Genomic DNA, 27,175 nt, shown 5'->3' on the forward strand with positions numbered 1-27,175 from the left:
CATCATGATATCCTTCACTCTTGATGTTTGGTTTATTTGTAATTGTTTCATCCCATTGAAATGGACTTACAGTATTTATGAAAAAAGAATTCAAGGCCACTCTTAACAAGTGCTTACTCTCTTATTTTTTATTCAAAAAGGTTTGGTTTTTGATATAATTTCTATGGACAGCACTGCATAGTATGTGTTGTAATTGATCAAATGACATAACAATTTGTTAAAATGGAAATCAAAATATAGTATAATTTTCAATAACATTTTAAAATGTTATGAGTCAGAAAATATATGTGAAAATCAGTGTAAATTACTGTACATCTTCATTTTTTATTGAAGTCCATTCAGGTAATATAAATACATTTAGGTAAAATACAATTCAGAATTACAACTAAGTTCTGATAATATACAAGTAAAGATAACAACATACAAAATAATCTCAGTATTTTAAACCAAAATCGTTTACACCTGTGATTTTAATACATTCTTTTTACGTTCTGGATATTTTATAACTGTGTTATCTACTTACTTTTTAGGCTTTGGATTTTCTCAGGAAATTCTCCTTTCTTGTGGCCTCATTTCCACCTAATCGGTGAATGTTCTCTGTGTTTCTGTTTTTTGAATGGATGTGAGCTCTCAATGTGATGTCATGTCTTTTCTGTGCAAAGCTCACATTCAGATGTAAGCATTTTAAGTCTGCCATTCTCCAATGAATAGTCTGTGTGACTAAAACAAGAAAGTCCATGCATGGCTAAGTATGTGAATAGCAAAAGCTTCCTATGCAGTTTGTGAAATGAGAACAGTAATTTGCCTAAGAGAAATCAGAAACAGATTTTTTTGTAACATGTTTTTGTACTGTTAAAATGAGAAAACATTTGTCAACAGCACCAATACTGATAAAAAAAGTGCAAGGGACTTACAATGGCTCCTTGCCAAGATGGTAGTTTAATTAAGAGGTTATCACAATCAGTAAAGATTTTCTAATAAATACTAAGTTTAAATTCAGTTTCAGTAATTTTTTCCTATCTACACTATTACGCAAGCTACGAAGAAGTGTGACATCTTGACAGTAGAGCCTGATATCCCCTCCTCCAAAACTGACAGGAAGAAATCCAAGAAGCAGCTTATTACCTTACCAGCTGCAACTACAGGTACCACACTTTCCTGTGATGAATCAGGGAGGGAACTACTGTGGCTGTCTAACAGAGACTGATAGCTGCTGGTTTTAATTGTGGCTTGGGAGTTCTCTGAAAACTAATCTCTTAACTGATGTCAAAGTTCACTATCACTATCCAGTCTCAGCATTGGCAGTTATAAAAGAAGATTGTAGCTGCTCTGTCATCTGACGACAAAGAAAGTAGTTGCATGGATGTAGGTACTGTAGGTCAGGCAGGTGGTGCAGTGGCAAAACCATGACATTGTCAGATAATCATAGAAGGAGACAGCTCTTTCTGGCCAGATTTTGAAGTACAGAAGTTGGTGATTTAACTTGTGCTTTCATTTTAGCCTCCTGGAGAGTGGCGAGACAGAAAATCCTATTAGGTGTTTACAAATAGATCTTCACTGGCCACCACTAGATCCAGACACTGAATCTGTGAGAGTGGAAAAGATTTACAAGTATTATGGCTCAAGTAGTTGGAGGGAGTGGTCTTGCACCTTTATCTTTGAAGTTCATTACTATTCTGATCAGCATCTCATCCCTCAGGTGGTCAGAACATTAGATACACAATCTTGTCATGATGAAGCTTCACTCTTATTCTTTCTGGATTCTCCCATTTAAGAAAAATAAACTTGTAATACAGTGCTTCCTTTTTTACCATGACCAAGTAAAGTCACTGACCACCTTTTGCTTAACTGTTAGATATTTGAGTTGACAGAGCACAGTGTCATGGTAACTTTTATGACCAAGCAGTGAACACATTAGACCTTTTTCTAGCATCTCATCTGAAGAACGGTACTTCTTAAAGCACATTATCTCCAATCACCCCACTGAGGAACTGGGCCCAACACCACTTACAGCAGAAGTCTGGTTTTCCTTGTACTCCTATTCCAGGACTGACTAGTCCCAGCCCTACTTTGTTTCTGAGACATGACAAGATCAGGCTACTCTGTTGTAATGCTGCTATCTGGTACTAATTAGACAACATAGAATAGGGGTCAGCAACCTTTCAGAAGGGGCATGCCAAGAGTTGCATGCACTTGTTTTTACTCAGGTGGGTAGCCGCGTCAGCATGCGTAGGCTGCAAAGGAACAAGTAATAGGTTTATTCCATGCTGAAAAAAAGAAGAAAGAGAACACAACGTTTCGGCCGTGGAGCCTTCTTCAGGTGTGAGGGTTTTTACTTGTTTTTGTTTTTACTCTTTTGATAATTTTTAATGTCATTAATAGCCCTACTTAAATTTTGACTGCTAACAAGTTCATATCAAAATATAGATATCTAAAATTATTAATAATTATTTTATGGCTTTTAAAGCACTGCAGATATGTTTTATCGCTATGATATTGTGTTTTTAAATTTCTTTTGAATTGCAAATAAAAAATAAAAAGGAAAAGCAATGTCATTCCTTTATTAAAAAAAGATGTTTGTAATACCAGGATTTTGTTAAATTGTTCGAATATATTGCCAGATATTATTACATTCTACACACATTTTACAGGTGTGTACTGTATACATGCACCGTGGCAATAACGCGGGGGCGTGTTCAGTGTGGAGGCTGAGCCCTGGGTTAAGGGCAACGCGTTGCCTTAATAACCACAGCTGCCCTGGCTAATTAAGGACGATCCGCAGGTGCGGGGGCCCCTCAGAGCAACCAAACGCCCGTAAGGCGAAAACATTCCAGCGACAGTCCCGGAGGGGATTGTGGAGAGAGCGTTAAGGCCGGGTTTTCGCTGACTTGTATTTTCTCGCTGTGAGGATGCGCCGTGGCAGGTTGAGTTTTCTTTTGTTTTGGCAACGTTCTCTTTTTCTTCCAGTCTGGATCCCGCTAAAAATGAAAATTCAGACTGGACGCTGAATTCCAAGCGGTGCATTTTTTCGTTTTCCTTTTATTGGCTTTTTTCCTGTATTTGTTGACCTCACACCGGCAAACACAGCCTCCGCCTCCTCTGACGTGTTGCCGACTTTTACCGGTGTTCTCCGTAGCTCCTCCTACTCCTGCACCGATACAGTACGTATGTTGATTTAACAAATAACGCTCCGTTTGTGTAGCACGACATCCACGAAGTAACGCATATGTTGTTGAAGTTTTGTCACGAGACAGGACAGGAGGGGGTTTTAAAGGTCTTAAAGAATGTTGTTTGTGTTTTCACATATAAAAGAAATGCTTCGCTGATTAATAAGAAATTGCACATGAAACTACTCGCTTCTCTCCTAATGATATCTGTAACATTAGTAAACTATTCATTCAAAAGGAATTGTAAGTAATCTTAAACTTTTTTTTCTATCAATATTAAACGTTTTGCCATGTATAGTTACTGCTGAGAGTGGAAATGAGGCCTGCACTTGTTTCAGAATGTAAAAGTGCACTTGTGATGAGGGTTTTTCTCAGGCATATAGGGTGCCTCTCTTCATTGGCACCAATAGTCAACACTAGGGGTCTTTATATAGTCTATTCACAGAGAAGATGCATGTTGCTCCAGTTACCTTGATATGGAATAGAAACCTGGACAAGGAGGATATGTTGGAATTCAAATTAAGGGATATTAAATATTGAAACTTCCTGTGGTTCCTTTTGCTGTAAAGCACATCTCATGAATCAAAGGAAGTCCACAGTTATTACAAATGGTTTTGCATAATAGCCAGTAGCCATGTTACCCCACTGAAGCTAAAGAGGTGTGAGCCTGGTCAGTATTTGGATGGGAGACCTCCTGGGAAAAACCAAGGCTGGTGCTGGAAGAGGTGTTAGTGGGGCCAGCAGGGGGTGCACATTGCTTGTGAAGTGCTTTGACTGGAGTGTTCAGAAAAGTGTTACTGTATATACTGTAAGTATAAGGAATTGTAGCAAGCCTGTGCAAATGTTACACATAAAATCTGAATCTTTAGGCATAAGGTTTTAATGTGGTGCATCTCAAACATTAATTTACTTAATATTATAACTCGGTTTTTGTTATGATGAAATATGAAACTTTACAAATTCTTCTTTACTTCATAACCTCTTCAAGATTAAAGGTGCCATCTGTTCTCCTTAAAGGCCTTTTAATTTTTTTTTTGTCATTTACATATATAACCTAAGGTTGTGGGGATTTTTTTTCTACAAACTTCATATAAGACCCCTGTGTCCTGAAATATGAATATATTTTAGACGTTTATGTTCAAGTTGTTGTTAAGGAATGTGCATGTTTATCTGTAGTCCCAAAAGAGGAAAAACATCAGACAGAACAAGTACAATGAGGGGAAGCTTAGCAGGATTGTTTTATGATGAATGTCTGAAGTGTTACATGTATGGTGTTTCCATGGTAATGTGTCTTTACTGTATGTCATTTAAACCAATAATCACCCAGCTGTCTGCAGTATTTGAGTTTCAACAAAATAGAAATCTACAAGAGTTAAGAGTACTGTAACTGTAATATTTTTTCCCCCAATTACTTTAATGGCTTATAATATTTCTGATTCTTTTTTCCAGTTTCGCAAGTAAATAACATCCTAATGTCCCATTTAATGCAACTTGTATTTCAGGTCATTTACAATACCATTATATAGTGCGTTTACACTGGCACATTACATAAAAACATTCTGAATATTGTTTCTTTTTTTAACTGAATGTAATGTTTTTTTCAAGGCCATTCAACAAATGAAAACCGGATATATTCTGAAATATCAGTATGTCTTGTGTTAAAGTTGGACCATGATGAATACCATTATTATGTCACCAAGGTTATTTGCCAGAGATTTGCTACCCCTCTGAGTGGTAGGCAAGAGCAACCATTTATTAAAAAAATAGTTTACTTGACATGGAAAAAATGACACGGAAAATAAATAATTCACCCACTGACCCTCACAAACTGGAAACGCAAAAACTTTCATTCAACTTCTCCTCCTTTCTCCTGTTTCCAGCCTTACCTCACCACATGCAGACCAGCAGGATTTAATAGTAAATAAATTGTATATTCATCCATCAACTATTAGACTCTCAAAGAAGGGACAACTGACCTCTTATTTGCATCCTTCCATGTGTTCTTATTCTTGGTAAGGTTTATGGCAACCCAGAGCTCATCCCAGAAGGTGGAATTTTTTTTTTTTTACAGGAAGTGGAAGAAGACGGCAGTCTTTCAAATTTTGAGCATGAATGGCTTGCATTTTTAACTTTATGTATTAAAAGCATGCAATATTTAAATGGCAGCTAAAGCTTGAAACCTGATCTGCTAGAGGTGTACTTGTGTTTTGGCTTTGTTGCCATTCATTTTTATTAGGTTAATTCTTTTATTTTCCACAGTGCCAGAAGTAAGTCCTCTCCTCTGAAGCATTTTGTTTACAGGGGCTATTTTGCTTTAGCTCACAACTTCACTTTCTTTCTTACCATCCTATATGCTGTGTTTACAATCCAGCCCACTCATAAGCAAAAAGGAGCCCTCTCCAGCTATACACTATTGAAATGTTGGCTGGCAGGATAATGGGTCCTTTGTGGTTTGTAGCTAGTGTGTAAGCAAAAGCGACCAGCTCCATCCTGTCAGGGACAGCGATACTTAGAACAATTTCTTTTGTACTCTTGTACCCTCCAATGGGCTTACCACATACAGCGGAAGGCTAAAGGATCTAAATTTTCCCATTAACTTGGATCCTAGATTTCTAGTGAAAGGAATACAGTCCCACTCCTATAGAGTTGCCACTTTGGAAATTTAAATCCCCTACTGGTTATTTTGTTTGGGAAGTTAGCATGTGTTGATTTCAGACTTCCACCTCATACCGTGAATCCATCTGTTCATACAGCAATCAAATTATTCTGGTGTGTTTGTTTCATCAGCACAAAGCTCTGTTCGGCAATTGGATAGCCGTCATACTTTTTTTTTTAAACACCTCTATTTAAAATGCATTGTGATGTAGTGTTATGTAATGCTGTATATCATGAGTATTAATTAAATCAAATTAACCATTACATATACAGTAGCAACAAGGTAGTTAATGCTGCAGCCGCAGAGCTCTTGGGGCCAGTGCTCAGTTTTGGATTGGTGCATGTTTTGTGTGTAATTTGCATGTACCCTTCAGGTTTGAGTGTTTTTTTCCTTCGGCTACTCCAGTTTTCTTCCATCTCCCAAAGGCAGCACGCTGGATAAGTTAACTGGAGTCTCTAAATTATGTGTACGTGTGCGCTCTAGACCATTGTTTCTGCAATGGACAGGTGTCCTCTTCAGGGTGTAGTGTTGCCTTGTACCCTGTGCTTCCAGAATAGCCTACAGATTGCCACAGTTCTTCAAGGAATAAGTGACTTTTCAGATAAGGGATGGATCATTACCTACACTAATCTCTAAACACTGTAGCTTGAGACAAATTACATGAGAAGTTTTAAATGTGTGTAGGCACTCAGGGTTATCAGTTTTCCACAGAAGGAAATTATTTAAGAATAAGGAAAGAAAGCCAGTAGTCAAAAGAATTAAATCAAAAGCTTTCACTATTAATTTTATCCAGTTAAAGATTAAAAAAGGGTTCTCATGAAAGTAGATATTTAGGAACAACTGGCCAATAGGCGATGACATTAACAAGCTAGAGTTAGAATATATCGCAGAATGTTTATCGTCAGCTGTTGAAATCGCTAAAACATTTTACTCCATGTAAGGCAATGTTCCAAACATGAAAAAAACACTTAATGTGCCATACAAGACTGCTCGTAGATTCTACTTAAACACTAGCCAAAATTGTTTATTGGATCATTTATGGCAAACGAGTTGAGAAGTATAACGTAATGTCTTGGTAAAAACCTACGGTATTTAATGTCTTGGAGTTCACCAGTGAAGTCCAGCAGGGACTTGTTATATAACCCAATACTACAGTACCTATTGTAGATTACAGTACAAGTTTAAAAATATACTGTTTGTGAAATTAGTCTTGGGAGCATTAATGCCTTACCAGCAAGACTGTTAGGGATGTGACTCTACATGCAGACACAGCAAACACCATTATATACAGTACTTAAGCCTTTTTTTTAACAATCTTCCAAATGAATTTCACACACCACTCAAAGATCCGGTCTTGTGGATGTGGTGATCTTCCACAGTTACAAAGGCAGACAATGCCTATTATGAAGTCTGATCCATGTTGGAGTTTGACTTCCTTGGCTGAAAAGCTTTCTCGCTACTACAGTGTTGTCACCTGACTGTACATCCCATCCTTTTCTCATCATAATTCTTCTATTAACTGGTGCCTTACAAATCTGCCTTTAACAGTGTTTGTTCTTCTGTAGCGTGTGTGGCTAGACCCTGATCTGCACAGACCAAGTAAGCAACAAACGTGTTGCAACAAATACTTGCCAAAGAGATCGTGGATGATCTTGAGAGTCCCTGGGAGTATTAATAAGTTTTCTCTTACACTTAGAAATTTTACATCTCTTGTTAACTATGGTACCACAATATGATCCTGTTCTAACATTTTTAAGGTATAGTACATATCAACATTCTGTTATAGACCTTCACATGCCATCTACAGTAGGGTGTCTAAGCCTGTGAATTTAACATTTGATCTACTGAAGCCTTAAAATTAGTGGAGCTGGAGACTAGGTTCATTTGATGAATCTACCATAGCTAGTCACTGAGCCTCACCCTGCTGTCTGCCCAAGTACCCAATACCCAGCATCTGCATCTCAATGTTGCCTTGTTTTTATATTGTAATGAACACTCCAGGTTCTTTGTCGGCAGTGTGGAGTGACAGGCTGGAGATGACTTGACAGCCTCACTGACAGTTTTATTGCCTGTTTCATTACAGTCTGGCATGATGATCACAGAGGCAGAGACAGAACGTTCTGTGTCCAGTCTGCACTTTACTGTTCTTTGTTTTAGTTGATCAATGTTATTTAAATTAATTTAAAGCTAATGCATTAGTACTCTATATAAGGGGGTGTTGCTTATATTTTGTTTAATGGACTATAAAGGGTTATTATACTGTGAAAGTGTCTATTTGCAATGGTTTTCTGTACTGAAGTCTCTAAACCCTGCTTGTATAGTGATAAGATCAGCCAGATTCAACCAGAAGTCTATGATGTACTGTGGATTGTACTTAACTGAAATGGTGGGACTGCAGATACAATCCTCCCAGCCAGTTATAGTGGACTAAAAATCTCAAAGCAGCTGCTCTTGGGGAAACCTCTGGTCCATGTTCACTATTTTGATGAGTAAATGGCACATGTCAAAATTTATTGGATACAAGGATAACGTTTGGACATTTTGTCCAATGTACTGTAAACTATGTACTGCCAACAATGTACTTCCAACTATGAAGATCTGTTTGATACAGACTGGTTCTGTAAAGTCAATTTCCAACTGTCTTAAGATCTGTGCAGAGACTGATCTTTTTTTCAAGTACTGCACCTTTAAGAGTTGAATAGGTCAAATCCTAATAGAGAGAGAGTTTGGTGCAGCAGACGATGTAGAAGCAGTTCCTTTCTTTTACTAGGTGGTGCTGAGGACATACAGTATTGTATATAAAACAAATTGATGTGTGGTATTCTGAAAAGCGTGTGCGTATGCATTTTTCTTTCCTTCTTCTACCCAGATGACAAAAGCCTGAGAGCCCCTCTGTGATGGATTATTACTGAGCATTCATCATGGCATTTTAATGATATTCCCAAATAGAGAGCAATTATAAAATGGGCTACCTAACCTCTACTTGCACAACTAGTCTCATTTAATGATGCTTATAAAGCCAAGTAGCATCCAGCAGGATAATTTGGTCCAGATGCATATTACTGTTTTAAGAATGTGTGTGTGTATATACATACACATAAGTAGAAAGTGATGTAGACAGTTTTATAACTGTAGCAAGCAGGAGAGGCATAAATAACACTGAATGTCAAGAGAAGAGCTAGACTTTATATAGTTGTCTTAAGTGTTAATGAGCTATTCAATGCTCGGGTGAAGTATTAACACTTCTGGTGAATTTACATGTTCTGTATTTCTGTAATGTAAATTTGCTAGACATTTTGAATATTGCATTTCTTTCTGAACCCTTTTACTTTAAGTGTAATTAGCTTTCATAATTAAGTGATTATTCAGTTTCTGTATGGTGGGGTGGGGGGGAGGTAAGACTTTGCATTTCTCTGACATCTGGTGGTTGTGTGTATAAATCATCAGGGTATCAAGTTAACATTTTAATTCTAAATTATAAACCTTGCAAACTCACCAAGCCAACCTAGTCTGACCTTAGTTGTAATATCCTACCGTAACATTTCAGCTTCAGGGTAAGAACAATAATGGCTCATTTTAATTCTGATAAAAGTATTTATTTACTGTATCTAAAAGGAATAAACCACTTTTTATTAAGATGGTTTTAGTAGGAAATATCTATTGCCCCTACAGAATGGCAGTCTATGCTGAACAAATAATGCCAAAAATTTACCCTTGCAATTAAATACATTTTGATGTTATTTATTTTAATAGTGAGAATGGACCAGTAACAATAATTTTACATGAAATCCAAAATTTTGAGGCAGTCTTTAGTCTTTATTTATGAAGTCTGTTCTATTTCTGTTTTTTTTTTTTCATCTTGCTTATCACCTTGGGAAAACTACATTTTACAAGATCTCATCTAGCCATTTCTTGAAAAATGCCAGGGTTTAAGCTTCACCAACATGGCTGATTAGTTTCTTGGAGCCCTCTCGTAGCCCATTGCATAAAAAGTGCATTCCAGACTCAAGCTTAGTGCACTACAGTATGCTGTAATTCCCACTTGTGCCACGTGGGTCGTGTTTTCATATTAATTTTGTAATAGTCTATTAGGTTGACTTTGTCAGTATCTTTGAAGATTTTGAATGTTTGCATCAGGTTGCTTTTAGTCTGTTGAAGGCTAAAAAGATTTAATTTAGCTTTATTATTAAAATACATTTAGCTGTAAGGGTAGAACGTTTAATTAGGCTTGACCTGACTCTAAAGAGACTCAAGTTGCAATGTCTTTTTTTTTTGTAATATTGTGAGAACTTTCAGTCTTTTTTTAAAAAAAAGTCTTAATTTTTATCTATATATTCCTACAGTTAGCCTTTTTATTGCTTTTCACATTATGTAAAATATTTAAATAATGCATCAGCATAAACGTTTGTCCTGTTTCTATGTAGCTAACTAACTTCTTCAAGATCAGTGTTTCCAGTCTTATCTCCAGTTTAGATGTTTTGGTACAGTACATGAATAGAATACTCTGCAGTTGCCTATATAAAAGGGTTGATGTCAGTATAAGTGCAAATTGAGACAGCAGTCTTCCTGCGATAAATGTAAACAATTTACACTTTCTCTCATGATGTGCAAACGTTTGCAAAACTGAGAAATCAAGAGATGAATAAAGGCACACACACCTTCAGAGAGCAGCCATTCATTTCAGAATGGCAGCTGTAGTACTGTACTGTACCTTGACAAGTGGTGGTTATATTTCAATTATAGCTTATTGACTCATAAGACTTAGTTGCGGCATTCACAAGCAGTTGCTTAAGGTTTTGTTTTAACTATGTATAATGTGTATAATTATTACATCTGCATTATATATGGGGGGGGCGATAAGACCACAATAAATTCTCTTCTCTTCCTTTTATGCCAAAGGCACTTGTTTTCCTGGCTTTGCTTTTGTAGGAAATGGTAGCTATTGCAGATATCATGCTCTTTGCTACTTCCAACAGCGTCATCTGTGATGTAGAAGCTTTGTTCCTGCTGCTGCATTACCACTTGCTTTGGCTTTCTGTTTTGAATATATTTTCTTATTCCAACTACCTTTTCATTACCTGTGCCCCAGTGCTTCTGGTGAAACTGGCTATACTAAAAGGGAACCTGAACTCTTTGTTCGCTAAAGGTATATTAGCCTAAAAGGACTCCATTTTTTCATAACATCTAATAATTCCATACTTGGTAAGATGATACAAGGTTCTGGGCAAATTAATTGCCTCAATATAAGGGAATGTGCATTGTGCTTATTCTGGTATCGCACCCACAATGTCATCTGACAGGTGTTTACCTAGTTCTTTAAATCTAAATCTTTTGCACCTCCGCAGTATACAGCATGTTAAACATCTTTACACTTTCGGTGTCTTCTGAACTTTATTAGGTTACTAATAACAGGTACTCCCCAACTTGTATTATAATGTACTCTTATTCTATGTTTGCACTTACAGCTGTCACAGTGTTACTATGGCAGAGTGGTTCTCCTCCACTTCTTAAAATGATTATTTTCCCTGAACACTCAAAAGTGTTAAGTCCTAAGCAAATTAAGATGGACATTCATTCCATTTTTGTTAAGATGTAGTTTGTGTTTTATACATGATCAGCCATCATGCCCCTTTGTAATTAATAATGAGGTTAACAATGGCTTCATCTAACAAGTAATTTCACTTGTTTTAAAAAAAAATCTTCAAATAAATTTCAAAATTGTGATGGAATACATCATCACTTGGCCCTTAACTTAATGACATTGCTTACAAGCGTGTGACTTGATTGTACCCTTTAGATTAATTGCAAAGATGGGGAGCTTGGGTGCAAAATCTGCTCATTTGCAGTGGAACTCTGTGCCTGAAAAACTCAAGGTTTAAGGCTTTCCACTGAATGGTTTAGTGTAACCAATCACTTGTTTAAAACCTGTCACAAAAAAGTGTTTTTCGCACAAAAGATTACCAACACGCCATTGGTCATCATAATTATAATTATCAAGGTAGTATAATACAAAATTCCATTATAACTATCATTACAGTATACTGCACAGTACTTGAATAATAGAACTGCATTTTTCAAAGCACCTTTCACATCTTTTTAACTTTTTTCAGCCATGACTAAAGGGTAACACTCCAAAGACAGCACAAATTTCAGACTAGACGCACATACAATAAGAAGATAAGCACATGAGGCAGTGCAGATCAGGACTGAAGCTGCATGAAACTTTTCATGTAAAACTGAATCTATCCAAGTTGGATTTCCGCTAGTCAAGAAGTACATGCAAATCTGAATCGATATCATTGATATAAATTGGAAAAATCAGACATCCTAATACAGATCTCTGCGGCACTAGAATTTCATCACTCCTTTTAGAGTATTCAACCTTGTTTGTGCTCCGTTTTCTACTCATTAACCAGTTCTTAATCAAAAAGTACAGTACTGTATATGATACCTTTACTGACAACTGCCTGCAATTACAGAACAGCTTATAAAGACCTTTTTCAAAAGCCTTCTGAAAATCTAAATTCCATATTCTATGCTCTGTAACTATTATAATCTTAAATTTCTTCTGCCTTCTATACCATCACTTCTTTCAGGAAATGGCTGAGTATGTTTTCAGAATAAAATGGCTATTAAAAATCAAACTATGAAGGCCAAATGGCCTCCTCTTGTCTGGAAACCTTATGCTCAAACTTCCATTTTCAATTAACTGAAATCGGCAAAGTTGGCACGGCTGTGCAGTTGTTACTGTAGCATTGCTGGCTCACAGCACTGGTGACCTGTGTTCAATTCCAGACCTGGGCTATTGTGTGTTTATTTTCTGTTCTCCCCATGTTTGCGTGGGTTTCCTTCCACAGTTAATAAATACAGTATATTGGTAGGTTAATTGGCTATGTGTGTGGGTGTCCATCTCATTCAGGTTATACCCCACCTCACGCCCATTGCTTGTCAAGCTTCTGGCATCCCCCCGAATTGGAAGAGTGGTTAGAAAATGGATGGATGTGCATTTAATATATTTCCTTTTCATTCATCACTTTTTCATTTGGATATTTACTGAATGTGTGATGCCTGTCACTATGTATGTTGGTAGGCTTACCGTCAAGCACATGCTTCCATTTTCTTTATTTTTTTCTTTCATTTCTTTAGCACAGGTGTTTCTTGTGAAGAGGAATCCTGAACATTTGCTTGTGAATTTAAAAGGGAGGCATGGGGGTGAGAGTGTGGTCTATCCCTTGATTTGGTGGAGAAATGTGTTGAGATACAGAAGCTATCTGTAAGCTATACAGTAGCAACATAGTCTGCTTCCAGAATGAACAGGATGGTGTTTTTAAATGAAGAATGATGTAGTACACATGCTGGTTCATGTTTTACTGCTTGTAGCATTGGTGGGGAAAAATAACTGTTGAATGCTCATTCCTGTGGAATGAGCCGATAGTGAGGGACTGTAGAAGACAGAGAGAGATAAATGTCGGATACCTTTTCAATAGTTTGAGCCTGCTCTGGTACTGGAGAAGGAGATGGACAGGGAGTTTATTTAGGCTTGAGATCTCAAGGTGAACCTGAAGTGCAAAAGGAGACATAAGGTGATGTAGAGTGGCGGAGCATGTAGTTCTTCAGAGTGAAGAAAAAGGTGGAATTTTCAGGGAAAGAGATGGTAAAAAGGGAATGTGGGACAGAATGATGTAGGAGAGTTTATACTGCTAAGTAGGAGAAGAAAATTCAAGTATTGTGGTGTTGTGAAATGAGGTAACCTTTCACTGTGTCTTAAGGCAAGCAAATGTTCTCTTTTTAAAGCAAGTGGTGCTAAGACTAGTATAACTGAGGATAGCTCAGTGAGTGAAGTGGCTGGTAGTGACACCACCAATTCTTCTTTTACTGGTTTGACTTTCAATTAGCAGACAGGAGGAGGACACAACACAGGTACAATCTGTTTTGGTACGAAGAAGTTGCAAAGTTCCATTGAAAACAATGAAAATTGTTTTATGTGTGCTTGACCTATTTCTTTCTTATTTTCAAGTTTATCTTGTGTGGTCCTTTCTGTACTTTATTAATGCACAATCCATTTTTGGGGAGTCTTAATGTGAATGGGCTAAGCAATAAAGTACAGATAACAGCTCTTTTTGATTGTTATACTGGAAAAAGTTATGCTTAATCTTTTCTGTGTTGAAATCACCAGTTGTAATTGCTAGATAATAAAGGAAAGAACTTCCCTATGTTGTCTGTGGATTCACTGGTAGTCTGGGAGATAAAAAGAACCTATTGTAGGGGAAAAAACGTTCCTGGCTTTAGAGGTCAACATTGTGACACTGACAAATAGTTCAGAACTGATATTTTTGATATTTTGCCAAATATCTACTATTTCTGTATGTGCTAGATGTACACTAGGTGTAAAATTTAACCTAATGCAGTTTCCTTAGCCAAGTTGGATAGATTTCATTACTCTACACCAATTACATTTAGTGACTGGGTGCACCATTTACCCACTTGATCACAGTGTGGTAATTATTTATTTTACTGTTCCTTGATGTAAAGGTTCACAATCATAAAGCTCCTACATTTTTTAAAGAATGTTCTCAGTGTTTCTGGGAAAAGTGGACTAGATAAAAGTATACCTTTCCTTCACTGAGCCTGTAGTAGGATGCAGCTAAAGTGCAGGTGAGAATTTTGTCAACAATAAACTGAACAAGTTATTCATAGTTCAGGTGAGTAGCTGCATTAGCATGCGTAGGCTGCAAAGGAACAAGTAATAGGTTTATACAATGCTGAAAAGAGAAGAAAAAAACGCAATGCTTCAGGGTCCATGGCCAAAACGTGTTTTCTTTCTTCTCTTTTAGCATGGAATAAACCTGTTATTCATAGTACAGCTATACTGTACTTATGAGGCAGTTAAAAGCAGACATTACTGAACTCCCTACAGCTCTCAGGCCTGTTTTGGTAAGAGATTCTTAAATCTGAAGACTAAGAAACAATCATTGCTGACATGGCAGATGTACAAGTGAAGGGGGGTACTGGTTCAATGAGAACTGCTGTTTTAAGTTTTAAACTGGGCTGAAGCTGAGGAAGTCTGGGGTGGACTGGAGGCAAGCTGGAGCTTTTTATGCTGACCTATACACAGCTGTGACTGGGCAAGAAGAGGAGGGGGTTAATTTTAAAGAAACCAGAGCTTGGCAACCTGTGGCACATGAGCCATTATTGTACATTTTTAATGGCACGTGCAATGAAATCAGCAGATGCAATAAAATGTCTAATAAGCCACAAAGATATTAATTTGAAAACCAAAATCTATAATTGACTGTTCTGTAATTCTCTACAATATGAATTAAGAACTCTTTGACATAGAAAAAACAGTTCACTTTGTTTATTTACTGCATAATGTTTAGTGGGGCTAGCCTGTAGTTTTCACAGGGAAGCTTGTAATCTGTACAGCTAATAACATTTTTCACACTTAAGTGTAAAGTCAAACGTTGGAAAGCCATGGTAAGGTTTTGGCATGCATTGTGAACTGTCTTGATGTAATCAAGATCTGTTTGTCAGAAAAAGGTCAAAACTGCCCTGAACTGCACATCACCATGCATGTGAATGAGCTCAACCTTTGGAGTGTACATTTGAGTAATAACATCAAAAGTTTCTGTCAGATTTCAGGATTTCCAACATCTTGGCCTGCTGTTTTCGTTTCTGATTGAACCAGACATCTTTGATACCAGTGATATTGATTTTTTTTTTCAGGGTTTCGGTGAATGAGTGTTGAAGACTTTGAAATACTCAAAGTTTGATATTTTCTTTCATATTCATTTTTTGTAACTTCAATACCATCGTGACAAAACCACTTGGAGATGTCAAACTTCTTGCATTTCGTTGAGGGTGACGTGGTTTTTTCCACTATCATTTAAACATTTTCTGAGACGATGTGAGGAAAATACATTGATTTCAAACTGCAGATGTTTAAAATATAATTTGGGAATTTTTGAGCATTTATATCAATATCTCTGTGAACAGGTATTTTTATGCGTACAGTAGTTAGTTCTTTGTCCCTCCTGTAGCTGGTTAACAACTGAACTCGGCAAGGGAAAGCAAGGAAAAGGATCAAACTAAGAAGTGGGTATTTATTGAGTTTAGTTTGTTTTAATATTAAGTTCTTATTAATTACATTGAGAGTAGGAATATTATTGACATTAAAGTATCAATGGCATGCAAATCAAGTGCATGAGTTAATTTTAGCACACCCCTTCTGAAAGGTTGATGATTCCTGCTCTACACTCCAGGAATTTATGGAATGTCAGTGAAATTTCACCAAGTGTTTTGGTAAATGGTAGGGTGAAACTTGGTAGTCTTCATGGAAAGCATCTGTAGTAATGAGCTGCCTTTCAGATGTTGGTGCTCAGTGCCGTTGCCAAAAAAGGACATTTTTGTAATGAATAAAGGAAGTGGGATGCATACTATAAGATACTGTTCAAGGTGTTTGCTAACCACCTTATGACTGTATTAGTTTCTATTTTCATCCAAACCAGACATTTTGTAACAAAATATCTATTTTTGATGTTTTTTTAAATGTTCTCTTAGATTTAGTTTTGAGGCAGGTTTAATTTCCCTTAATCAAAAGCAAACTTTTAAACATGCTTATACTGTGTATATATATATAACATTTAATGTTTTTTTTTTATTTTGGATCTAATTTGGGGAGAAAAATTAAGCTGCTTGACAGTAACATGTTCAGATGTTCTGCATACTTAAAGGGAACGGTGAGTTGAGGTCTTCTTTTTCCTGTACAGGAGGAGTACCTGACAAGGATTTTCTTTGCCTGAGATATTGTGTTCCTTCTCCATTGAAACCTATTTAGAAAAACTGAGGCATCTTTTACTCAGCTTGTCTTTTTTCTAATGTTCCTACTCAGTCATTTAAAGTGAAGTGGTGGCTTATGCGGATGATGTAGCATTATTCATCTGCAATAGGCAGGATATTGCAGTTTTATATCTGTCAGAAAGTCTATGAGAGGGTATCGTCCATTTCGGTAAATTGGGGTAAGAATATTGCTTTTATGCTTGGGAATTGGGGAAGTGAAAAGACCTCCAGACTTCCAAGGGGGACTTCAATAGAATAAAGATGGTTAATAAAGAGGTTGTGGCTGATGAGGAAGGGAAGATTTCAGATTTGGAGATGGTTGTTGTAAAAAAAAAATGTTTTACAAAGGCAGCATTCTTGTAATCATTAGTTTAGTGCTGTGGGACAAACCGATATCTGATATTTTCAACTGATGTTTTTCTGGGATGGCTTGCATTGTGTAAAACAGAGCTGTGCTGTTTTTGCCAATTGAGGAGGAGGTTAGGGCCTATTTGATATCTGCTCTCCGACTATTCATTGTAGAGATTATTGTACTCTTCTGGCCTCCTGCTCTGGAGAGATCTCTCCTTTGCTTTCTTTCATTAAGTAGTGAAGTTGCGGTTTGATCGACAGTTGCTTTTGCAGGATTCTTTAATTCATAATTTTACCCATACCTGTCCAATGTTACGTTCCTCTTATTTTACTGCCATTTTAGTATGGTAGGGTGTCAAAAAAAAAACTTGTCATTCACTAGACAGATGGGGAAAAAAAGTGTGCTGCTGCTGTAGCCTCTGAGTTGGAAGTCAAATTAGTGTAGTGTATCAGCCTGTATTTACTGAAACTGCTGGTGTAGCAGAGCTAGTTCGGATACGGTGACGTCATCACCTCAGCTGCTTGGGCTGGGGGAGGTCACCTTTAGCTCATGCGGCTGGTTCCCTGTTGCGTTGCGTGCCCTCCACCACCAGTTTCGTCCCGCAACACCTGGAGAGTGAATGAGCCCGCGTGGAAACGCAATGGTTACACGGGCAGCACAGGGTAACAGGTTTGGAGGTGCTCAGAGAGCTCTTTACGGGAAACTTGTAGAAACTGAACCTCGTCTTTTTAATCTGCAGGCACAAGCAAACACAAGAGTTTAGTGGTCAGTTAAGAAAACTGAGTTTTAAGATAGATAAAACTTTTTTTTATTCTTTAGAAAATGTGTACAGAATGTGTACTTTTAAGGTAAATAACTTAACATCTGTTGAAGACCATCCTAGCACACATTGGAGGGAGACGTTGGTTAGGAAAGATTTGAAGATCTGCTGGAGAAGTTTGTATAAGCCACTACAAACAATATTTGGGATTTACAACAGAGTTTTAAATGGAGCTGTAGTTAACAATGGAGCTGTAATTAAGAGCAGAAAACAATTGTGAATAATATGACTTTAGATATGATTAGGGTATATATAAGTGGTTGGGCTGAACCTAGAGTTTGCCTTACAGGCTTATTTATCAGATTGAAATGTTCTTAAAGGGGTGAGCAGTATGAGAAGTGCTGTGCACTGTGGAAGATGGGAAATTTAATGTTTTCACGTTAAGCTCTGTATTGGGGGTTACTTTTTTGTACTTTGTTTGGAGTTTTTGATCATTGCTGTTACTTGTCGAAGAGGGGGCAGTTTCTGATGTTATGATTGACTTTTTCTATCAACAGACTAACCCACTTTTCTTTTGAATAATTTGCAATGAATATCTAAAAAAAATACTTCCGTGCATATCTATAATTACATATGAGTTAAAGATTCTAGGCTAGCTTTATCATATAAAAGCTTCAGGTAGATTAACCTAGAAATGCAGAAGCATTACAATAGCATTGTACATGTCCTCAGGGAAGAATTATTCATCAGAAGTTAAACTTTGAATTCAATGTCAAACATATCAGATTTATACAGCTCTGTAAAAATGCATTTTATGCTGGGCCAGTTATATTTAAATGTACAAGATGTTTAAATGAGAAAATTCTGCATTTGCGTATGAAACATGAACCATTCTACTGAAATGCTTAAGGACACCTTATATGGTCATTTAAGCTTTACCAGGATCATTTTCAAAAAGATTGATTAGTTCAGCTTCCAGTGCCTGTAAAAAAAAAAACAAACAAAAAAAAACTCCCCCACTAACAACCTACATTATAACAATGCATTTTAATATTAACAATGTAATCTCTAAAGAAAATGTTTATACTGTCTTGAATCATATTTAATGGTATAAAAATATATTCTTTACTAGAGACCCTAGGGGGGAATGGAAATGAAGTTGCAAGGGCTACATAAGCATGAAAATAATATTATTTACATTTTATTGCAGAAACATTCCTGTTTCAACAATATTTTCTATATACTAGTACTAAAATACTTCAGAAAAAACCACCTTAATCTGTGTTGTGGTTCTAAAAGCAAAAACGTAATTTCAACAATCTTGTAAACATTTTACTTGTAAAACAGTTTGAAATCTGTCACAAGGTGGATTTAAAAATATGTGCAATAGCTTGATCAGTACCTGATGTGTGCTGCTTCAACTTGTTTGGAAGCAAGCAGCTGGTATGGTCTATTCTGGCAAGGAATTTACTACTTTCTAAAATTAATAGTCGTGTTTGACAGTGATGGACATTAACATGGGTGTCATGCCAGCTTATCCAATGGGTGATCAGTTAGGTGTGAAATATTAGTGATGCAGTTGGCCAAGAATTGTTTTATCCAAGGTTGGTAAAGATAATTTTTAGTAACACTTCCTAAGCATACAAGAACATTATCATATAAAATGAGTACACAAAAAAACAAAGTTGTCAGTTGATGCTGTATAGTGTGACTCCAATTAACAGAAAACAGAATGGATAGTCCCTAAAAGCAATAATAAATAGTCACGTGTACAGGAAAACAAAATTCAGGAAGCTTTTATGATGTCGCATTCATGCATATTCCACATCACTTAGAGTACCCTTAAAATGCTTTAGACACTTGAGATGCTTTTTTTTCCATATTCACTTCCAATTCCAGTGCCAGTACATCTTATTGAGACTTCTTCAGAATCAACATTGGGGGGGGGGGGGGGGGGAAATGAAGCAGATGACACAAGTAGAAACTGTCGAAGAGCATTTAAAGGGGAGCTGCAGTCCCAATTTCTCAGACTGCTTATTACATCTCGGTAACAAAATCAAAATTTGACAAATTCAGAATTACACACAAAATTATTAAAGTACTGTATGGTCTCCATTTTGACCCAAACCTTGTCCTGGCAAAATGAAAACAAATTATAATAATATAATAATAATAAACTTTATTTTATATAGCGCCTTTAAAGGTGGCTTCTCAAAGCGCTTTACAGGATGACAATAACAATAAATAAGAAGACTACAACAATAAATAAGAAAATTTCACAAGACAGGACACAATTATAATTACAACAATACAACAATAACAATAGAGGAGACCGTGGAAGATGGTATTAAGAAGAGCAGAGGGGTGAAGAATGAAACCAGTTAAGTAAAGGCTTTTCTGAAGAAGAAGGTTTTGAGTCTGGATTTGAAGGAGTTTAGAGAAGGTGACTCTCTAATATCCTTGGGCAAAGAGTTCCAGAGCTTGGGGGCATAGCAGGAGAAGGCCCTGTCGCCCATACAATGTAGACGGGCTTGGGGGACAGTAAGGAGGGCAGAATTTGAAGAGCGGAGGTTGCGAGGTGGGGAGTAGGGCGATAAAAGTTCAGACAGATATTGAGGTGCCAAGCCTTGTAGGTGAGCATGAGGATTTTAAAGTCTACGCGGAATTTGACCGGAAGCCAGTGCAAGGACTCCAGGATAGGAGTAATGTGAACACTTGTACTAGACCTGGTCAGGATTCTGGCTGCTGAATTTTGGACATACTGCAGCTTGTTCAGAGTAGATTAAGATACACCAGGGAGCAGAGCATTGCAGTAGTCAATTCGAGAGAATACAAATATGTTGATCAGCTTTTCAGCCACTGTTAATGATAGCATAGGGCGTAGTCTTGCGATATTTCTAAGGTGAAAAAAAGATGTTTTGACAGTATGCTGTACATGTGGGTCGAATGTTAAGCCAGAATCGAATATAACCCCAAGGTTTTTCAATTTTGATTGAAGCTCAAGTACAGAGCCATCTACAGACAGGGTTACAGGACTGGCTTTACGAAGTTGATGGGGGGGGTACCAATAAGCATGACTTCAGTCTTGTCACAGTTAAGATGAAGGAAGTTTTGAGTCATCCAAATTTTTATGTCAGAGATGCAATTAGATAGAATAGAGACAGCCACGTCAGTGTCGGGTTTGGTATGGATGTATATTTGAGTATCGTCAGCGTAAAAATGAAAGCTGAGGCCATGTGATCTTAAAAGCTGACCAAGTGGGAACATGTAAATGCTGAAGAGCAAGGGGCCCAGTATTGAGCCCTGGGGGACACCAGACTTGACAAGACCGATTTCAGACCTGTACCCATTGAGAGAGACAAAGTGACAGCGATCAGTGAGGTAAGACTTAAACCATTTGAGGGCAGTGTCAGAGACTCCAAACACAGTCTCGAGACGAGAAAGCAAGATGTTATGGTCAACGGTGTCAAAGGCAGCACTGAGATCAAGAAGGATGAGTATGGAAAGAGAACCAGAATCAGAAGCTATTAGGAGATCGTTGGTGACTTTGACTAGGGCGGTTTCTGTGCTGTGAAGTTGACGGAAGCCAGATTGGAGGGGTTCGAAAAGGTTGTTTGTCATGAGGTGGTTATGTAACTGAAGTGTGACAGCACGTTCTAGAATTTTAGAGAGAAAGGGTAAGTTGGAGATGGGGCGAAAGTTGTTAAGATTGTCGAAAGCCATGTTAGGCTTCTTTGGCACTGGGGTAATAGCAGCAGTTTTGAGGACCGTTGGTACAATGCAGGTTCTCAAGGATTCATGTATTATATTGAGGACAATGGGACAGAGAGAAGAGAAACAAGACTGGAATAAAGTGGTGGGAATGGGATCTAAAATAGATGTGGTGGGTTTCATGCGCGTAACTAGTTTGTTTAGGGATGCTGAGTCAAGAAGAGAGAAGCTGGAGAGACGGGAACCAGAGAAGTTGGATGAGGAGGGAGGAGGTGTGGAAATTATATCCGTAGTGGAGAGAATGTGATGCCGGATGTTGTCAATCTTAGAACTAAAGAAATCTAAGAATGTGTTGCAAAGTTGTGATGAGGCAGGTAATGTGGTGGGGCAGTTTGGCTTGAGCAGTCTGTTGATGGTGGAGAAAAGATGTCTGGGATTGTTTTGGTGATTTTCAATGATGTGAGAGAAGTAGGAAGTAATTTGTAAGAAAATTACAAATTAATAGCAACCAAAAAGGGTATAAGGACTTTAAAACACAGAAATTCTAAATGCATATTTGTAGATGTGGGCAAACAGATCTGAATACCACATTTGTCATGGAATTTGTGTCAAACCTTTTACATAAAAGATAAATCCCCTAGCTCAGGGTTTGAACGCTTTTGCCCAGGAATGTCAACCTCATTTTCTATTATGTATCTGATACCTTCTTCCATTCTTGCAGTAACCTGGTAGACAATCAACAATGGATAAACATTAGTCTCATTGACAAAAGTCCTTACAGAAGTGTAGAATATGTTCTCAGATCCAAACCTCACAGGCCAACTCAAAGCAAACAATGTACATAGAGCAAAAGCCAAAAACTTTTGAACCAAAATATATACAGTAGACTAAAAAATTCTGATTGTCATGAGAGAAGTGTTGGATGATGGCATGTTGGAAAGAAAAATAAAATCAACCACTTTTGAATTCTACCACATTGCCGCATTATCTTCCCTATATACTTTAGCTTCAGCTAGTGCATATTGAGTTCTCAACTTCCTCCTCTTAAGGCAGAACTGCAGGAAAGCTGCTATATCTAAACCCACCCACCCCAGTTACCACTGTTTCATAAACCTACCAGGAAGATGCTACTAGTCTATTAAAACCAAAACCACCTGGTATTTGAGAAGCTTCATTCCTAGAGTTATCTTTTTGTTTAACCAGAATTCCAAGTTAGATGTGTTACTTTGACAAGTAGTGAGTTTAGTTCAATCTAAAGTTTTGGTCCTTAGGAAAATTGCAAGGGAAGAGCAGAAAACAAAAATATAACTTTTTAAGGTGTTGTCCTGTTTTTAAACAGTGGCATCAATTGCTGAAAAATGCCTCCTTGTTATTTTTTACTCAGTGTGAATATTAGTAAAAGAACATTAGTTTATCAGGAAGATGATAAAGCCATTCACTGAATTAAGAGAATGGTCAATTGTTTAGTAAATTACATTTTTAATGAAGGTCATTCTACTATTTTGCATTAAAGTCTGATGAACTGTGAAGAACCTCATTTAAAAGGAAATTTAGATGTTCACTGATGCAAGGAAATGTGGTGGTTTTGTCAGCAGGTTTAAAGCATTTAGCTGTTTTTAAAATAAGATTGTTAGTCTTCTTCTGATTTTTAAGCTGTATTGGCTACAGTATACATGTTATGAGTGTTCCACACACAAACACATTACATTATCCTAATCATTGTGAGAATGTATACACTTTTTAATTTGGAAATTTACAGCAATCTTATTAAAGCTTCATTAAGAGTTTCAGGGTAAGTAAATATATGCATATACATTGTAGCAGATATTCCTCTTAAGTAGAGTGATCTGGATTACCTACTGTATGTACATAAGCTTTTTTCTCAGATATACAGGAATCAGCCATGCTGTTTCAATCTTTCCCACCCTAGTGTGGTCCTTAGATCTAGAACAGGAAAGTGGAATAGCTTTTAATTGTTTTACAGGCAGATCTTGTCTGGCCACGGATTAAATATCAAAACTGTGATCTTCTTGGTATTTGTTCCCTAATAATAAACTATTGTCTTGTTGAATAACCAAGCTATTATTGATTTATTCCCAAAGTAGTAGACAACCTCCACCAATTTCTCTAACATCCTCGTGCACAATGTGTACTAATTATTTCTGTCTCAGAGGAACTTTGTTCACCCCCAGTGATCTAAAATAAGATCAACACCCCAAATCCCTCTGCTCCTTTAAGATGTATAACGTTAAGTACATATGTACTTTGATGTGCCAAGTTTGTGGTTTACAAGAGGTCAAGTAATCTGCTTTACATTTATAAGGTTGTTTGAATCCTTACTGAACTATAATTGATATACAGTGGTGTGAAAAAGTGTTTGCCCCCTTCCTGATTTCTTATTTTTTTGCATGTTTGTCACACTGAAATGTTTCAGATCATCAAACAAATTGAAATATTAGACAAAGATAACACAAACACAAAATGCAGTTTTTAAATGAAGGTTTTTATTATTAAGGGAAAAAAAATCCAAACCTACATGGCCCTGTGTGAAAAAGTGATTGTCCCTCCCTGTTAAAACATAAATCTACTGTGGATTATCACACCTTTGGAAAGCTGAGTTCAATTTCTCTAGCCACACCCAGGCCTGATTACTGCCACACCTGTTCTCAATCAAGAAATCACTTAAATAGGACCTGCCTGACAAAGTTAAGTACACCAAAAGATCCTCAAAAGCTAGACATCATTCTGCGATCCAAAGAAATTCAGGAACAAATGAGAAACAGAGTAATTGAGATTTATCAGTCTGGAAAAGGTTATAAAGCCATTTCTAAAGCTTTGGGACTCCAGCGAACCACAGTGAGAGCCATCATCCACAAATAGCAAAAACATGGAACAGTGGTGAACCTTCCCAGGAGTGTCCCAGTCTCTTCCCAAGAGACTGGGCAAAAATGGACTGCATGGCAGAGTTCCAAGACGAAAACCACTGCTGAGCAAAAAGAACATAAAGGCTTGTCTCAGTTTTGCCAGAAAACATCTTGATGATCCCCAAGACTTTTGGGAAAATACTCTGTGGACTGATGAGACAAAAGTTGAACTTTTTGGAAGGTGTGTGTCCCATTACATCTGGCGTAAAAGTAACACAGCATTTCAGAAAAGGAACATCATACCAACAGTAAAATGTGGTGGTAGTGTGATGGTCTGGGGCTGTTTTGCTGCTTCAGGACTTGGAAGACTTGCTGTGGTAAATGGAACCATGAATTATGCTGTCTACCAAAAAATCCTGAAGGAGAATGTCCGGCCATCTGTTCGTGACCTCAAGCTGAAGCGCACTTGGGTTCTGCAGCAGGACAATGATCCAAAACACACCAGCAAGTCCACCTCTGAGTGGCTTAAGAAAAACAAAATGAAGACTTTGGAGTGGCCTAGTCAAAGTCCTGACCTGAATCCGATTGAGGTGTTGTGGCATGACCTTAAAAAAGCGGTTAAGGCTCGAAAACCCTCCAATGTGGCTGAATTACAACAATTCTGCAAAGATGAGTGGGCCAAAATTCCTCTACAGCGCTGTAAAAGACTCATTGCCAGTTATCGCAAACGCTTGATTGCAGTTGTTGCTGCTATGGGTGGCCCAACCAGTTATTAGGTTTAGGGGGCAATCACTTTTTCACACAGGGCCATGTAGGTTTGGATTTTTTTTCCCCTTAATAATAAAAACCTTCATTTAAAAACTGCATTTTGTGTTTGTGTTATCTTTGTCTAATATTTCAATTTGTTTGATCTGAAACATTTCAGTGTGACGAACATCCACAAAAATAAGAAATCAGGAAGGGTGCAAACACTTTTTCAAACCACTGTATTATAATTATATATACTTTATAATTATTATACTTATTAATAATACTATATAATGAATAATAATACTTTATAATTATTAATAATTATAATATAATTATATATACTTTTACTTGTATATACTTATAATTATTCTTGATAATTTGGACCCACTGCATTCTTACCCGTCTTATGAATTAAAGACCGTGATAAAGGTTTATGCAGTTCAGATGAAGGTGGTCCAGTTTCCTCAGATTTATGTGATGACAGGTTACATTTCCTGTGGTGACAGTGCAGAAGCTGTTGACCAATTAATAGTTCTGGAAATGAAATGCTCATATGCTACATAGGTATTTTTAAGTGAATGCATGTGACCAACACACTATAGTACCATAGCTTCTTTCCTTGTCAGTTATCTGACAAATGATTGTCAATTTGTGCAAAAGTGTTACTACTCAGGAATGTCCAATGGAACCAAGTAAATATTTCATTGTTAAAGCAGGCAAGGTTTCACTTGAGGTAAAAAGCTAAACAGTTTTGTAAAATTAATGTCATATAAAGCTTGAGCATTCAAAGTGTCATTGTACTGTGATAAAATTGCCTGCAGAATATAAGTGCAAACGCATATTGGAGTGTGACTTGTTTAAGAAATGTCATTGAAACAAGTAAAATCAGAATCATATGGTTTGAGGTTGAGACTTCATCTGTTGTACAGTGAAAATACAAGCACCATTGTTCAATAACCTTGTTTGTACAGTCCATGTCAGAAAGAATAGATACTGTATTCAAAGTTTTTCTGTGGGGGAATACGCTACATTCACAACTCCTCCTTCATTTGGCAAGTATACATCTCTGTATATTACTGTAATCTAGTTTTCTACCTACAGTAGTTACTTACCACAACAAATTCATTAGTAATTGACCACAGCAGCCTTACTCATAAAAAATTAACCACACTGGCATGAATTATTGATTAATGATACCATGAGATATAGCAGATGCACAGGCAATCTGACAAAGTGCATCAATAAAATAATAGAAGCCTGCCACAATCGATATGGTAAGATTTTGTAGGTCTGATTGACATTCTTTGTTATCTTGTCTCCTTGTCTTTTTCCCAGTAGATGGCTGTGATGTGTGCAATTTGTTAATAGGCACATCCGCTGAGCTTAGAAGGAGATGACACATGCTGGCCAGAACAAAATGGGAGTCTTTTACTCAGTGAAATGTTTGTGATGAAAGTAAAAATTAAATAACTCTGTCAAGAAATACCTCTTTATTGATGATAATCTTTTTAGGATCACAAGCCTTTAAGATTTCATTTCCAGTATGAAGCCAACTGCAGTTAAGAACCATTATACTATTGTAGCATTTAGCTTGGAAATATTGCATGTGGTAATAAAAAACATTTCCATCTCTCTCAGCCCAAGGCTAAAGATTCTTTTATATTTTAATATTTTTTTTATTCTGTGCCAATTATTCATTTCTCTAGTTTCCTGTTGTCCATCCCAAGACACTTTTTACAGCATTTCTGTGCTTCATCCAAACATAAGGCACTGCTAACTTAACTCATTGTGGTATACACTTGTATATAACCATGTGGCATCATTTGTTTTACGCAATCCAGGTACGGTTTAAGAGAAATGGTGGAACAAATTCAAATAAAATGCAACAAAATACTTTGAAATACCTTTGTTGTAAATTAATATATTAATTATTTACAGATATTTTTTTTCAGTTTAATTCATAAAATAAATTAAAAAGTAAAGAAATCTGAGATCCTGTTCTTTGAATCTGATATACAGTGTATTCTAAATTATCTGCCAGTGTTAGAGTTGTGATTTTAGTTCATTTTTTATTCT

The sequence above is a fragment of the Lepisosteus platostomus genome, chromosome 9 (assembly GCF_059453375.1).
Source record: "Lepisosteus platostomus isolate fLepPlt1 chromosome 9, fLepPlt1.hap1, whole genome shotgun sequence".
Lineage (NCBI taxonomy): Eukaryota > Metazoa > Chordata > Actinopteri > Semionotiformes > Lepisosteidae > Lepisosteus > Lepisosteus platostomus.